Source organism: Electrona antarctica (genome assembly GCF_951216825.1).
Source record: "Electrona antarctica genome assembly, chromosome: 2".
Classification (NCBI taxonomy): Eukaryota; Metazoa; Chordata; class Actinopteri; order Myctophiformes; family Myctophidae; genus Electrona; species Electrona antarctica.
The window spans coordinates 28,968,688-28,984,782 of record NC_136807.1 but is presented as its reverse complement, the minus strand read 5'-3'; the positions used below and the strand labels follow the sequence as shown (position 1 = coordinate 28,984,782).

Genomic DNA, 16,095 nt, shown 5'->3' with positions numbered 1-16,095 from the left:
TCTGCTTTAATGTCATCGCATGACAGCCGTCTGCAGGCTGGCTGCTAGACAGTGGAGTGCACACACGAGCCCCTCCCTCTGGTGGCGGCACGGCGTAGTCTTTAATTGTAGTCCATGTCCGGGTAGATAGGCGGTGGCCGTGGAGGCGGCGCTCGGCGCGCGTTCACTACATTACCCGGCAACCCCCCCACCGCCGCTACAACTACAAGCTTGGCTTCTTGCGCTTCGGGAGTCTATCCCATTTAAACAAACAGTGCTGAAGATGGCGGAGAGTTAATAGTGAAAAGAATAAATTACTGATCCCCGGCAGAGAGGTACGCCTGTTCGGTAGGTAAGTTCATACCGCTGTTGTTTCGCTCTTTTTTTTGGTTTATTAACCTGCTCTATTTCGTTAATGCTCGCATTTAGTTTGCATTTTGTGGTTCTGCAATTTAAACCCTCGGGTCGCCGCTAGCGAGTAGTAGTAGTACGTACGGGCAAACGCGCAGACTTCGTCTCTTAACGACAGTGCGTGCAAACATACTACATGCAATGTTGGCATCGGGTAGGGGGCAGTGGCAGTGGCACCGTGTGCATGCCATGCTCATTGGCATGATCTGACAGCGAAGAGTTGGCTGCTGTAGTGATGTCCATGATGTCGGAGAAGTACATGACGGAACGTAGTCTGTAATGTACATGGTTTGGTTTCTATCGTGGTTGGTTGTTGTTACCGATGAAATGAATACACGTTGGGCTCGTTTTGAACTTTATTTGCAAGGCAAGCTAATATGAACACGGGCATGAGCTTGTTAAGATCATAGAAAGGAAAGTGTTTCGAATGGACAGTGGACACACACACACACACACACACACAGTCACACACACACGTCACACACACTACACGACATCGGGAACTTTGGGGGGAACAGACACACGCACAGTCGCACATGGACATACCCTAACACAGATGCTCATGATGGGGACATGACAGATGCATGTAACCACTCAAATTGTGTCTGCTTCGTTCGTCTCTGCAGAAGAAGTGCTACACATGATAAGTGTCACAGTGGGTGACTCCGTACTAGCACACGCACGCACACACGCACACACACGCGCGCAGCTGAGCCTGGCGCACTGGATACATTGTCGCAAAACTGGACGGGGAGAAATGTTTAGTAGATTTGTTGGGTGCAAAGAACACGTTCAGTCGCGGTCGGACAGTGAGTGTGTGTTGTGCTGCCACGTTTTAAATTACCCTTTGAAATGTTTAAAAGTTGCCGTTTTTTGTTTACAAATATAGCCCCGGCTGCCCCGCTGCATTTAGGAAAAAGCATAAGCTATTATCATGTTGTGCTCTGTGCTATCGCCGATACAGAGACTCTCTGTCTGTCAAGCTGCGGTCCCGAATGCTGATAGATAAGCCACGACCTCTGCAACTACAATGGAGTGTAGTAGTGCAGGCAATGCTGGTTGGTTGGTTGTACAGTACTCAAGTCAGTGAGTGCATTAAAGAGACATCATGCCTAGGAAACGTGTGTGTGTGTGTGTGTGTGTGTGTGTGTGTGTGTGTGTGTGTGTGTGTGTGTGTGTGTATGTGTAATGTAGAGGTAATAAACCACTAATTTCTTTAAATGTCCCCACACCTTTTAATAATCCCTTCATACATAGTGATGCTGCTATCCAGGGTTTTATTAATGTGTCTCAGTACTGTGTAGGCTATCTACACTTAGTGAAACCAAATGGGAAAAACAGTAGGGAATTGTTGCAAACAGACATGTCTGTTTTAAAGAGCTGACTGTAGAGGTGGTGTGTGTGGTGGTATGATGGCCTGGTCAGAGGCTGAGATGATTATAAAAGAGGTGTTTAAATTTAGCACCGTGTTGGCGGCTTTGTTCCCGGATGACCCGGCCGTCTGTTGCCCGAGTGGAGGGGTGTGGCGGAGAGGAGCCTGCGTCTTGTTCCATAGCACCCTCCTGACAGATTTACAGTCAACTCTGTGTCCCAAACCCTCAATTAAACACACAACTCACACAGGCACACGCGTAAATCCACCCCCTCTCCCCCAGTCCCCTCCACCGCCTCCTCCCTTCTCCCACCATGCCTGTTGACGGAGAGAGGGCTGCTAAATCGAAGGGGGCCATGGGAGGCGATACGTGGACAGGCTGCTGCCGGCCCAGGCCTGAAAGCAGCACCCCGGCCGCGATGGGTGGCGGGATGAATGGCTGGACGAGGGCGACGGTGACAGTGATGCATGGTGTTTGTTGAACGGAGAAGGCAAATAGAGGGGAGGAGGAGGGGGTGGCTGGGTGGTGACTGGGTCAGCCACTGGGGGTACGTATGTAAGGGGACGGGTGGTGGGGGTTGTGTTTGGGATTCTGTCGAGGGGAGGAGCTCAGGTGGAGCCCAGGAATTCTACCTGCATGGGCGCTTTTGTCTTTGTCTCCTTCCTGCTCTTTTGTTGTTTTTCATTGTTGTCGTCTTCGCCACAGCTCATTCAGTTCAGACGGTTTTTCTTCTTCTCCCCCTCTTGCTTTTCCTGTTAGTTTTGTCCCAACAGGAAGTTTTGGACTCTTAATAGGCCACATCCTTTGGCTCCCTCTCTCTCTCTCTCTCTCTCTGCCTCTTTCTCTCTATCTCTCTCTGTATCTTTTTCTTTCTGTGGTGTTACCGTGTTTGTGTATCCCCCGCCCCCCCCCCCCCCCCCCCCCCCACACACACACACACACACACACACACACACACACACACACAGCTGCACTATGAGCTGAACTGTTGTGCTGTTGTTGTTGAGGCTCCACTCCCGTGTGTCAGTACATGTTAAATAGGAATTAATCTTCTGCAGCTCTCATTGATTTGGCTCTGAGACAGAGAGAGAGAGAGAGAGAGAGGCCTAGAGCGAGGGATAGAGGGAGAGTGAACGAGAGAGAGAGAGAGAGAGTAAGTATTTTTTTATTCCGTTATACTACACTTGTCCCTCACAGAGGCTGAGGCATCTCCAAAGCAGAGGTGTCTGCAGGTGTTTATTTCTTCTTCTTTTTTGTCACTGTTGGATCATGCACAGTTTGCAAACATAATGTGTGACCTTTTGGGTATTCAGTCATTCAGTCTAGATTCTAGAGGAGCCCGCTGTTATAACGTACTGATACACATTCTAGAATTTGTATCAGTAGGTTATAACAGTGGGCAATAGCCAGTAGGTTATAACAGTGGACGACAGCCAGACGAATTTTCCGGAAGTGCATTATTTGTCTATGGGACCCGGCGACTACCGGCGATAGCAGGCGAACAGGCGATGGTCAAAGTGGGCGGAGCAACGCCGCCCGACTAGACTCAAATTTTCGGGCGATACTGGGCGATTAGGCGATGTGTCGGCCGATGCTCGCCCGCTGTTAAAACGTACAGTATGTCGCTATACACCAATCTATTTGTGAAAAATTGCTGATCTACAAGCTCAAGCAGAACTTGTAGATCAGCTTGTAGATCTAACTGAAGGTTCGCCCCTAGAATAGGGTCACTAGATTTTAAGTGGTTAAAACTTTAAAAAAATATCAGCATTGGTAATGAATTTTATATGGATGGATTTAGGTTACTTCATTTGTTAGGCTTGACTTCCAAATGAGCTTCATTTAATAGTTTTGCTGGCAGTTCTGAACCACAAATCTGACCCATATACGAGGAAAAGCTCCTTGCGTACTATCAGGGTGTTAAAGGCTGATCTCATGTTCAATGCCAACGTGTAGCACCTTCAACGATTGTATTTCTGATGATCACAGATTGGAGTAGCTTCCTTCATTTTCCATCATATAAAACTGTCAGTTTGACATTACTTGATATATATGTCAATATATGATATTTCAGTTTTACAGTAGGGGTGTGTGTGTGTGTGTGTGTGTGTGTGTGTGTGTGTGTGTGTGTGTGTGTGTGTGTGTGTGTGTGTGTGACTGTGTGTGTGACTGTGTGTGTGTGTGTGTGTGTGTGTGTGACAGGACCATGTGTTGCTCTCAATGCTTTTGTGTGTGTGTGTGTGTGTGTGTGTGTGTGTGTGTGTGTGCATGCAGCCAGGAAGTTGACTCAGTTTCATAAGTCAGGACTGCGCAGCAGCAACAGAATTCAAGAAGAACGAAGCGCTGAATGTTGTCACCCTGCCAGCAGTTTGTCATTAGCATAAATACCCAATGCCCTTGTGCTGCAGCTCCTACAGAAAAGCAATCTAACGGCCAAATATGTCAGGCACTGTAGCGGAGCAAACACATCACTGGGTGAGTATTCTTATTAACCAGTGAGTGAACATTTCCAAAATCGCCTGGACTGTTTCCTGTCCTGTTGACTTTTCAATGCACTGGTGCACAAACCCAGTTGGCCAAGCGGTCATTGAACATGCACAGTGCATTCAGAGGATTTCATTTTTTATTATGTATATTCTGATATATTTGGAAATCTGCCATCAGGGAACTCGGCAGCATGTAACATTTCTCATAGGAGGTCATTTATTGTTTTTGGAAATAGAAGCCCATTAAACAGAGTTCAAGTAGACACGAATGGTAAACTTCTTCTAATTATAACTTATCAATAATAATTTATCCATTTTGTAACTCTTGTAACCAAATGGACTCTCAGAGTTAAATGAAGACTGACCGTTTTGGGGTGAGTGGTGGGGATCGAACGACTGGCTGGACAGTCTGTTCTGGAACTCTCTCGTCTTTTTATTCACAGAACGCCTCGGTGAAGCTACTGTCCTTTGCTTCCTGATTTTTTTTTTTTTTCAGAGAGCTTTACTCTGTGAGCGGAATGTCAAGTGCCTGTCTCACTTTCTCTCTCTCTCTCTCTCTCTCTCTCTCTCTCTCTCTCTCTCTCTCTCTCTCTCTCTTTGTTGTTTTGTTACTTGTTGTTCTCTCTCACTCGTCCATCCTTTTTATCATCCTCTTGTTTAGTCTGCCTCAGCCTCCATCGCCTCCCGTGTCTCTCCTTTTCATTACTCATAATTAATTTGAGACTTAATCCTCACTAAGTCAAAATCTTAGCACTCCGGCTAAATAAGTTAAGTCTGCACTTAAATAACAGAGGTGAGCGGATTTGGACATACTTAGAGTTACGCTCGCTCGCATGCATGCGTGTGACTGTGTCTGTGCCCATGCCCGTCTGTATTTGCATGGACGCAGTGTCTTTTCAGGTCACCTAGTACGGTGGTATTTGTTTAGTTTTTTGTTCTTTTTGCAAGTGAGTTATTTAATTTAGTTACTCATCCCTTTTATTTAATTAAAGGATTATTAAATCATAAAGGCTGGACGAGCCTGATACCAAAAAAAAACAAATGGTCTCTGTCACCAGTTTTTCTTTTGTTGCGACTTGCGAATACAGATTCATGCGTAAGTGAGAGAGATGGACAGACAGATACTGTAGACAGACGGGAAGAGGGGGGGGGGGGGGGTGGATAGATAGATCAGTAGTAGGAGGAGGAGGCAGAGGAGGAGAAGAGAGTCATTTTATTAACGTGGCGTCTCCCGCTAAAATTCAGGGAGTGCTGTTGCATCCAGCTGTTACTGGTTGCACGAGGCTTGGTTGCCATGGCAACACAGCCCTGCGCGCCTGCTCAAGGTCGTTCATCCAGCTCTGAACTGAGCAGTGCACTACACGCACACACGCTCACACTCTCACAGTGCATACGGATGGAGAGAGGGAGGGAGGGAGGGAGAGAGAGGGGGGAGGTAGAGGGGGAGAGAGAGAGAGAGACTTCAAAGTGAACAATCAAAGGCACTTCGGTGAGGTTGGTTTTGGTGAACAAACGCCAGCCCCCCTCCCTCCCCTCCTCAGCAAAGAAACAAACAAAATAGAACCCCTGGCCTTGGGGGTTGTAGGTTCTTCTGCCAGCTGATAAAATATTTAGCTGGTCAGTGGGAGAGAGAGGGGGAGAGAGAGAGAGAAGAGGAGGATCGTCCATCGGCGAGAGGAGGAGAGATCTTTTGTGTTTCTCTCTCCTCTCTGATGCATGGTGCATTGCTGTGAGGCTACCTGGGGCTTCTCCCACCTCATACCCTTATCTTCCTTCCCTCCTCTGCTCTTCTCTCCCTTCCTCTCTTTACTTCCAGCTCCCTGGAGAGCAGTGGGCTGCAGCATCCCTCGGGGGGAGTGGGGGGGGGGGGGTGCACGCTGCATGATGCACGCATTGACTCAACACACACACACACACACACACACACACACACACACACACACACACACACACACACACACACACACACACACACACACACACACACACATCGTCCGGCACTCCATCTCTGGTGTGTGGGTCATAGGTGTGGAGATGCATGCTTTAGGACACCCACTCACAAATGAACATGTGAATGAGTCATTGTGAAACACACAGAGGTGAGTAGAACGGACCACACAGAGCAGTGATGGTCAGGTACCACTAGAGCCTGACGCCCCGACCAGTGGCAGATCTCTGGGTCGGATTGCTGATCCCGATTTTTGGAGAGTACTGGACCAGTGGTTACCGATGTTTTGAGAGAGAGAGAGAGAGAGAGACGTCCTTTCTCATCATGCTGTGAATGTGATGCTGATGGGTTCTGGTAAGTGCTTGCACACTGCTCTGGTTCCGTTGGGTTGTCAGTGCGTGCATGTAGCTCTGGTTCCGTTGGGTTGTCAGTGCGTGCACGTAGCTCTGGTTCCATTGTGTCTCTGTGCGTGCATGTGGCTTGCAGCAGGGTGCACAGTCTGCACACAGAGTTCAGCAGGCTGGACTGGGTCCACACGAACCGTCGTATAGAGTCACCATTTATTGGTAGAACATTAAGGAAACATGTCACATTTGTAGCGAATGACGTTACCGCGTGTGTTCCCGTGTGTGTGTGTGTGTTAGAATAACACGGGCTGTCACTTGCTGTTGAGCCTCGCGGGGGAAGGGGGCGGGGTTCTGAGGGGGAGCCGCAGTTTCATATTTCCCCTCGCTCTCCTGACTGTAAGGTAATATATGCTTGTTAAAGGGGTCCCTAAGAGTGTGTGTGTGTGTGTGTGTGTGTGTGTGTGTGTGTGTGTGTTAAAAAGGGGTTCTGTGTTTTTACTTAGTTTCCATTGTAAAAAAAATCCCCTCCCCAAGACGGGCCTAGTTTATGTGTTTTAGGAGCTCCCTTTCCACACGCACAGGTTACACACACACACACACTCTGAGGTAAATGTTAGCAGCTGGAGCACAGCTAGTGACTGCAGGCTTCAACTTTGCCTGAACCCGGACGTTATTGTGACCCCCCACTACCACTATGTCCAGTGTCACGAGCATACCTCCACGCTGGTCGGCATGGCGTTTCCAATGTCTGCACCACCCCACCAACCCACACCAGACACCACCCGCTGCACCACCCCACCAACCCACACCAGTACCACCCCACCAACCCACACCACCCCACCAACCCACACCAGTACCAACCCACACCAGACACCAACCCACACCAGACACCAACCCACACCAGACACCACCCCACCAACCCACACCACCAACCCACCAACCCACACCAGACACCACCCGCTTCAATGTCTGCACCACACCACCAACCCACCACCCCACCAACCCACACCAGTACCACCCCACCAACCCACACCAGACACCACCACACCAGACACCACCCCACCAACCCACACCAGACACCAACCCACACCAGACACCACCCCACCAACCCACACCAGTACCACCCCACCAACCCACACCAGACACCACCCGCTTCAAATGGTAATATCAACCCAGAATCACCAGTAGGTTACTCATCAAGACCATGCAATGAAGCAAGTAGGCTCTACTGGCTGCAATTAGGAAACGCGGAAGTAAAATGACTGCTGCCAAAGTGAAAACATTGTGAAACTACGCTATACAAAAAGTTTGCTTTATGTTTACTTACTGAGGTTAGAGTTCGATTTAGGATTAGTAATAGTCGGGCAACGTGACCAACGTCTCCTCTCCAGTAGAGCCAGTTGGCTCCAATGCATTACTAGTTGATATGGATTATGGGTCAATAACATTACTAGTTGATATGGGTCAATAACATTCGAATCTGCTAACCCAACAACCAATCTCCCCCCACCTGGTCTGATTGGTCGGGTCTTCTTTGCCTCCGTCTCCGAGGTCATGCTGTCGATTATACGGTCTTACAGGGGCTTGTTTGTCTGTCTCTCACAGCTTACCACTAGGGCTGGGTAGCAACATTTCAGTACCCGTTGGCATCAGCATCGCCTCCTGACTTCGCTTCAAGCTTATACTAAAGCCCCGTGCACACAGTCTGTTTTATTCGCACGACACTGTCACACCTTCTCCAGGAACTGCTGTCCGGCGAGTGGATGTAACGGTGCCTCATTGTTTCCAATCAACATTCCTGACGGACTATGCTGTATGTATCTCTCTCCTCGTATCCTGTCTGTCTCATCTTACTCTATCAACAAATATCTTAAAATGTAAAACTTCTATCAGACTAACCTTTTAAACACTAACCTTTATATATATATATATACTTAAATGACCGGAGTCCTTCAAGTGTATATACTAGGCCCCTTAATTGTTTCCCTTGATACTAAATATTTGCCCAAAAGAGGGAGCTCAATCTTGTAGATCTGCAAATTTGCTATGTGAATGAATAAGGATGCTAGAGTTGTGGTTAAGTATCCATCCGTTGTAGACTGTAGTTACAAGTGTGTATAACAGGCACACAGTATTTTTGGACTTGCATGTTTCCAATCCGATTGTTGTACACAAACATTTTGGACTGGACTGGACTGGACCAAATGAAAAATGCGAGGATGCAATTTCAGGCCGCTGACTGGAGCCAAACTGCTGAATTTCACATTTGACTGTCGTTGGAGAGATGACTGCCTTTGCCCACCTGTCTGTGACTGAGTGAGAACATGAACCTTCGTTTCAGCTGAGTTACACTTGGCTGTGCATTGTGCCGTGCGTGCTGAAAATAGCCGATCTGTAAGCACTGAGCGATGCGCGGTGAGCTTGTAAGTCGGCCAGACTCGGTGCGCAGCACCAGCGCACAGCTAAGTATAAATGCAGGCTTTAGCTGCGGCACGGGGAATGTCTTTGGTTGAATCAGCTTTTCCTCTCTTGCATTCTTTTCTTTCTATCTCTCTCTCTCTCCCTATTCCTCTCATTCTCTCTCACCATGGGTTTGTTTGTCTCGAGAGATCTGAGTCGTAGTAAACAGTCAGTGACTTCAGAATGTTCTCTTTTAGTGGTAAAGAGTGCCAGAATTTAAATATTGATCTGAGGCAACACAAGACAACAATTGTGTGTTTTCTCTTTTGTGTATGTTCAGCGGCTGTCCAGTAAGTGTGTGTGGGAGGGGGGTGGGGGTGTCACCTGTGTTAATGTTTCTCATTGGAGTCGGTGTGTTTTCTGGTGCTCGCTCTCTGAGTTCCTGTGAATCGAGACTCACTGTGGACTTGATGCCCATGGATGTAATATCATCTTCCGCTGTGATCGGCTGGCCTGCTCGGGTGACCCATCAGGTGACGAAAAATGTCTGTCGACTACCTTTATTCACTGATAAAAAACAAAATAAAAACTAGGCTATGATGACTAAAACTATGATTAAATATACTGACAATTTCGTCGACAAATTATAAAACTAGATGAAAATGTTAGGGACTAGTGGAGAAGAGATCCAGTAGAACTAAGGCAAGTCATTTTGTTTGGCCACGTGTAGTTCTCGAACTCCGAAAATAGACGATCTACATTACAAGCACACGACGCGTCTGTGGCTGTTTTTGGCACACAGGTAGTATAATTCAGGGATTACGATGCCATTAAGGCCTGCCAAAATATAGTTTTGTCCACTAAATCAACTGTAGATTTAGTTGAATCTTAGCCCACCACCACGGAGGTTATGGTTTTGAGTCCAGCGTGGGTCGTTGGGCGTCTATGCGAACACAATTAAATGGGCTTGTGTTCAGGGGAGGGAAGCTGGATGGGAAGGGTGATACTGGTTGTTGCATGTACTCCTACAGGCTGCCACTGTTGATTCTGTAGGAGGCGCGGCTTGTGATTGGCTGAGGCGGACCGCCACGTGGGTAGGGAGCGCTTCGTTGTGTTCACTTGGACCGCACGCGCGAAGTGTCGTAGACATGGCGAAGGTACAGAATCTGGGGGAGGGGGGGGGGGGGGGATTTACGATTCTGTCCCTATCGGAACATAACTCGGACGGCAAAAAATAGCGACTAAGACTAAATCAAAATGTGCTGTTAAACAACTAACTAACTGCTGTGCGGAGGAGCAAGCCTAATCGGCTCCCTGGAATCTAGTCGGCTGTCACTGTTTGACAGCTGTCTTTTAGACTCATTTATGGTTCGGCCCCAAAAGTATTACTGGTGATGGTTGTAAATAACGTACTATTTCCGAATTTTCAATTCAAAAGTGTGTAGATGAATTGAATCCTTTTTTAAGTGAAAATTACGCTTTCCTTTGTCTAATGACACCTTGCACGACACTTTGTTGCCGAACCATAAATGATGACTTCACCTGGTCATACTGGCGTATGACTGCTGCTGACGGGTTGACTGGAACAGGCAGTCAGTCAGAGATGGAGTTGTTCCGATTGATCGGTGGACGGTCAAAATCGGCCGATTAATCGGATCGGCCGTCGCCAAATTCACCGATACGCAAATCCGATCAAAAAAGCCTTGGTGGCTCCTCCCCTGCCGCCGTCCCAGAAAAATATAAGCTGCATAAAATAGCATTAGCATGCGTTCTCTCCTCCTGTTACACACAGAACGACTATATTTTCGCCGACTTCATACTTGAAAATGTCCATAATATGCTCCACAGTCCACACAGATGACATTCCAACTTGCATCTTTCCATTGACTTTTGCTGTTTCAGTTTCACCTCGCTAAAAGCATACATCCACGTTGTTTTTGTTTAACAACTCCAGCAGCAGCAGCAGTGCAGCGTGTTGCTCGAACTAAACGGCCACTCGGCCAGGTTGCCAGTTAAGCGTTTTCCAAGCAACTGGGTATATGAAAAAGTAAAAAATATTAAAGTCCGTATTGGCCGGTCATGAAAAAAAAATCAGTGACCGGGATCGCCCCCCAAAAAACGTGATTGGTATCTTATGGAAACAGTCCATAAGAAACGGTTAGAGATAGCTACGCCACTTATTCTGCAACTAGTGCAGACTGTACGCATATACAGTATGTTGGAACTGTACATCCAGTTACAACTGACACTCTTCTTTGCTCATCGCAGCATCCCAGTAATATTCGCACTGTACTCCAATAGCCTATAAACACACATACCGTAAACACACTGGTAATACGTAAGTGTGGTACGTGTTAACTGCTGGCCATTTTTCACTTGCACGTCTGTGACAGGTCCCCAGAAAGCCCTTGTGGAGTGTATGTGCTAGCCCAGCACGATCTCTTTCCCTATCTCACAGGGCTAAAAATAACACCATCTCCACACACTAGACGTAGAGAGAGAGAGACACACACACACACACACACACACACACACACACTCACACTCACACTCACACTCACACACAAACAAACACGGGCACACAGAGACAGCAAGAGAGAGGGTCAAAAGACAACCAAAAAGAAAGCAGGGGGAGGAAAGAGAGAGAGAATGAAGAAGTAGAGAGAGAGACGAAGATTTAGAGGTGCAAAGAAAATGGGGGTGTCATTAATAATTTACCTGCAAGCCATGTTTACTGTGACCTTTTAACTGTGGTCACTAGTGTTCTTCCACAGGTATCTAGCTAGCAAGCTAGCAGGCGGACTGGACTGACTGAATTAAATGCTATAAATGACAATCGATATTGTGATATTTGTACTCTCTTCTCTTATCGTATCATATCGTGATGGAACATATCGATATTTTAGTATATTTTATTATTAAGAAAGCACTTTCCAGGTTTCCATATTTTTTATGCTTATCCCTTTAATGGAGATTTTAGTCAATTAAATCTTGTAAGGTTTTTTGGGGGGAAAAGCATATTTCCAGATTTTTGCCTTTCGTTTCTTTGGTATTTTTCATCTTCTGTAATTACATATTATCATCATGTGTGCGTGTGTGCTTACGCCCATTGTAATAATGTAACATGAATACAGTTGAACACTTGTTTTGATGGGTAGAATAATCCACTTTATTTGTGCTACAAGTGTGGTTTTTGAGACCTATTTCAGTTTCAGTTTCTGTACAATGTGAGCGAATGGAATCACTACTTCTGGCTCCTCGCTCACAGAGCACAGTAGGGACAACTAAAGATGACAGTATTACTATTTGGACTTACATCATGCCCAGATATAGCTTTTTACAACCCAAAGTTCTACCAAAGTTCATCATCGGCTCTTGCCCTGGCTGGCCTGCCCTGGCCTGTACTAGTCCCACCTTAAGAAGTTGTGTTCCTCTCCAACGCTGTCACCCTCTCAGCTTTCCTAATGTTTGTTTACAAAAAAGGAAAGAAAACTTAAACTATATTTGTCCTTTTGACATCACATATAAACAACTTTGAGTAAACCCATGTGTACACGTGCACACACACACACACACACACACACACACACACACACACACACACACACACACACACACACACACACACACACACACACACACACACACACACACACACACACACACACACACACACACGCGTCCTGCATTTGACTGACTAATCAACCCTAATTTGTGACTGCTGCATTTAACCTTTGTCACGCGTCTCATGACATACAAGTCGCAGAGAGAACTATAGCCGTAAAGTTTAAATAAGAGGGAGGGCACTTGTTGCTCTGTGATTACCCCTCAATGATAGACATGGCACAAGCTTCCATGCGTGTGTGCGTGCGTGCCGTGCGTGTCCGTGTGTATACATACACGTGCACATGCGTGTGTGCTCAAGAGTGTTCAGAGTTTAGACTCACTGACAAAACAAAGCCACGGCACCGGTCAAGGGTTAGAGACATGTCGTTTCTGATTTTCCACAAATGTTCCACTACTCTACACTCTCTTTGAATCTCTTTTTCCGGAGCGGTAAAATGGAATAAAGGACAAGAGGGAAGAAATAAAGAGAGGGGAAAGACTGAGAGAGGCGAGAGTTTAGGGAGGGGCCTCTGGTTTTCATGCCAGAGGGGTTTGAGGACTGGGATTTGGAGGGACAGAAGAATAGGCAATGCAGTAGACATTGTTAACATTCAAGTGTTTTTCAAACAGGCCATTTAGTTTGTAACGTTAGCCTATAAGGTAACATTACCCCTCTCTCCCTCAGGCAAGGTGTTAAAGACCACTTTAGTTTGGCAGCTAAATGTAGGGCTGCGTTGCTCAATGAAGCGCTCAGATTTGAGAGAGGGAGAGGGAGGGGGGGAGAAGGAGAGAGAGACATTAAATGACACTAGTTTACTTACTTACTTTATTTTTTAAGTAAGATAGTTTTTATGGCATGAGGCACATATCTCCTTTGACTTTCTTTATAATATTTACCACGTAGATTTGTATACAGTCAAATGTTATCTACAGCCTTTACACATGGCAAGACAAATATACCGCTAAAATAAAATAATATCCGCTGTGTTGTCAATACATTTTTGGGAGCTTTTAAAATGGTGTGCGGATCTCCTCCGCAAGACAAATAAACGACACGAAAATGCACAAAGATTTGCCACCAAGTATTTAGCATCATAAGTATTTCATATAGTTGATGCCTCATTCATATACTGTAGGTTGGTGCCATTATTTGCAGTGCAGGAAAAACATGCCCTGTTGTGTAAGGAGGGACCTCCTTCAACATGGATGCAGGTAGACTCCAGAAGAAGAAGAAAAGCACAATCACGTTTGCAAGTCTGGAAATGAACTTCCATGCTTTGAAACAAACTCTACTTTGAGGAAAAGACTTGCATACACACAATGGGGATTGGATACACAATGATAGCATCTTGTTAGACCAACAGTGACTGTGTTTCAACACCTTTTAGCTCCGTTAACTTCCTCCTCAAGCTGTCACTGGCTCAGAACAACCCTCGGCTCTTCTCTCTCGCTCTCTCTCTTCTGCACATTGTGCACAACACAAGCATTGGACCAGAAGGCTGTATCATGTAACATAAAAGAGTTAATAAATAAATTAAGCAGTGAGTGAGAGAATGAGGGGGCGGGGGGAGTCACCACCACTTAAACTTAGGAACTAGAGGTTCAGGCAGGTGCTGGCCTCACATCGCAGCCCGATACGTCCGGCTGATATGGCCATATATGGAGATCCTTGTCCCTTTTTATGGGAATATATGGAGATCTCTGTATCTGACCCGATGCCACGATGGCACATTGAGGTGGAACAACACAGTCCATATTTGGCCGTAGTTGCATTGGGAAGTCCTTATATGGGCATGGCGGATCATGATGACATGAGCGTGACGATGTGGTTCGTCCACCTGCCACGTTGGTTCATCCACCTGCCACATCGGTAGTTCGCGCCGATCAACACGTTGCCGCGGGAACACGCACGCACGCACACAGACAGACAGCGACAAAAGTAATTCCCATTGGCACAGTGTGACAGTGTCCAGTCCTAACAAAGCAGCATACTGTGTGTGTGTGTGTGTGTGTGTGTGTGTGTGTGTGTGTGTGTGTGTGTGTGTGTGTGTGTTGCATTTCACAGCGGGGAGACAGTGGTTAATGGGTATTAGGCTCCCTAATTGCTCCCGATGTGCAGGTTGGTGCTTTGCATGGTTTCCTCCGGCATAGGTGTGTGAATGGGTGAATGTAATGCACAATGTAAAGCGCCTTGAATAAAGGCGCTAGCCTATATAAAAGTATTGTGTAATAATGAAGTTTCATGTACTGTACGTCGTGCAAGTACATTAACGGTGGGTAAAAGCAGCCTATGTCATAGGCAGAGCAGAGCAGAGATGTGTGCAAAAAGTGGAGTTGGATGGAGGAGTGGTGTGGTGTGACTACCTCCACAAGCATACGGACGCATTCATATGGGACCGGTGTGAATTAGGGATTCATGTAATGAGGTGATCTGTTTGAAGCCGTCTGTCAGCAGCTACTGGGACTTTTAATGGGCGAATGTGCATTACATTCACCCATTCACACACACATTCCTACACCGATGGCGGAGGAAACCATGCAAGGCACCAACCGGCACATCGGGAGCAATTAGGGGTTCAGAGTCTTTCTCAAGGACACTTCGGCACTAACTTCTGGGGGAGCCCGCGGGATCGAACTGGGAACCATGCGGTTCCCATCCGGCCGCTCTAATGGCCACTTTACCGCTGACCCACTGCCGCCCCAATATACAACCTCACAATACATTTATTATAGTGTGACAAAGTGTATTGTGCGTAAGCGTAAGTATACAGTTTGGGAGTTTTTTTCCAACTGGCTGAGCGTGTGTGAATGCTTGCGTGAACTGGGATTTGGGTACTGCTGGCCTCCTGTGCCTGCCTGCACTTAGGTGCGTGTGTGCATGCGTGCAACGCGCGCGCGCGTGCCAGAGTTTGTGCATGTAGCGTACCCCCCAATACCGCAGCAGTCAGGTGGAGGGGGTTGGGCGGGCGAGTGGGGAGCGATGGTGCTGTGGAGGAGAGAATAGAACAACAGGGAGCTTCTTTAGCAACCATGTCTGTTAATTAATCACACACATGCACGCATGTAACAAGAGGCTATACTGTACATACACAGACAATGATGAAGAGTCTACAGATGTGTGTGTGTGTGTGTGTGTGTGCACGCGGTCTACGCACGCACAAACACACCACCTCATTTGAAGAGGCTGGAAGCCATTCTACCCGCCGTTCCGTTCCCGACCATTCTCATCCTCACTCTCCTCCTCTCCACTCTGCTCGCTCTATTTGCAGAGTGGCCCCTCCCCTCAGTGATGCTATGATCTAACTGCAGCAACACCCCCCCCCCCCTCCCCCCCAGCACCACCATAGACCCCTGTTTCATACACACACACAAACACACACATTAAAAAAAGACAGTACTTAAACGCCCACCATTCAGCATACTGTGAGTGACTGGGGTGTGCCTCTGCAGTTGTGTGTGTGTGTGTGTGTGTGTGTGTGTGTGTGTGTGTGTGTGTGTGTGTGTGTGTGTGTGTGTGTGTGTGTGTGTGTGTGTGTGTGTGTGTG

At 47.1% G+C, this 16,095-nt stretch overlaps 1 protein-coding gene across 1 annotated transcript in view; it reads left to right on the top strand.

The window, feature by feature from the left end:
• The first annotated feature begins 294 nt into the window (after nt 1–294).
• The window catches only part of LOC306914537 (nuclear receptor coactivator 3-like), an 85,093-nt gene continuing 69,292 nt past the window's right edge, over nt 295–16,095 (top strand). The window contains exon 1 of the mRNA XM_079491607.1: nt 295–331. The gene's annotated coding sequence lies outside the window, so the exon portion shown is untranslated. The remainder of the gene's footprint in view (nt 332–16,095) is intronic.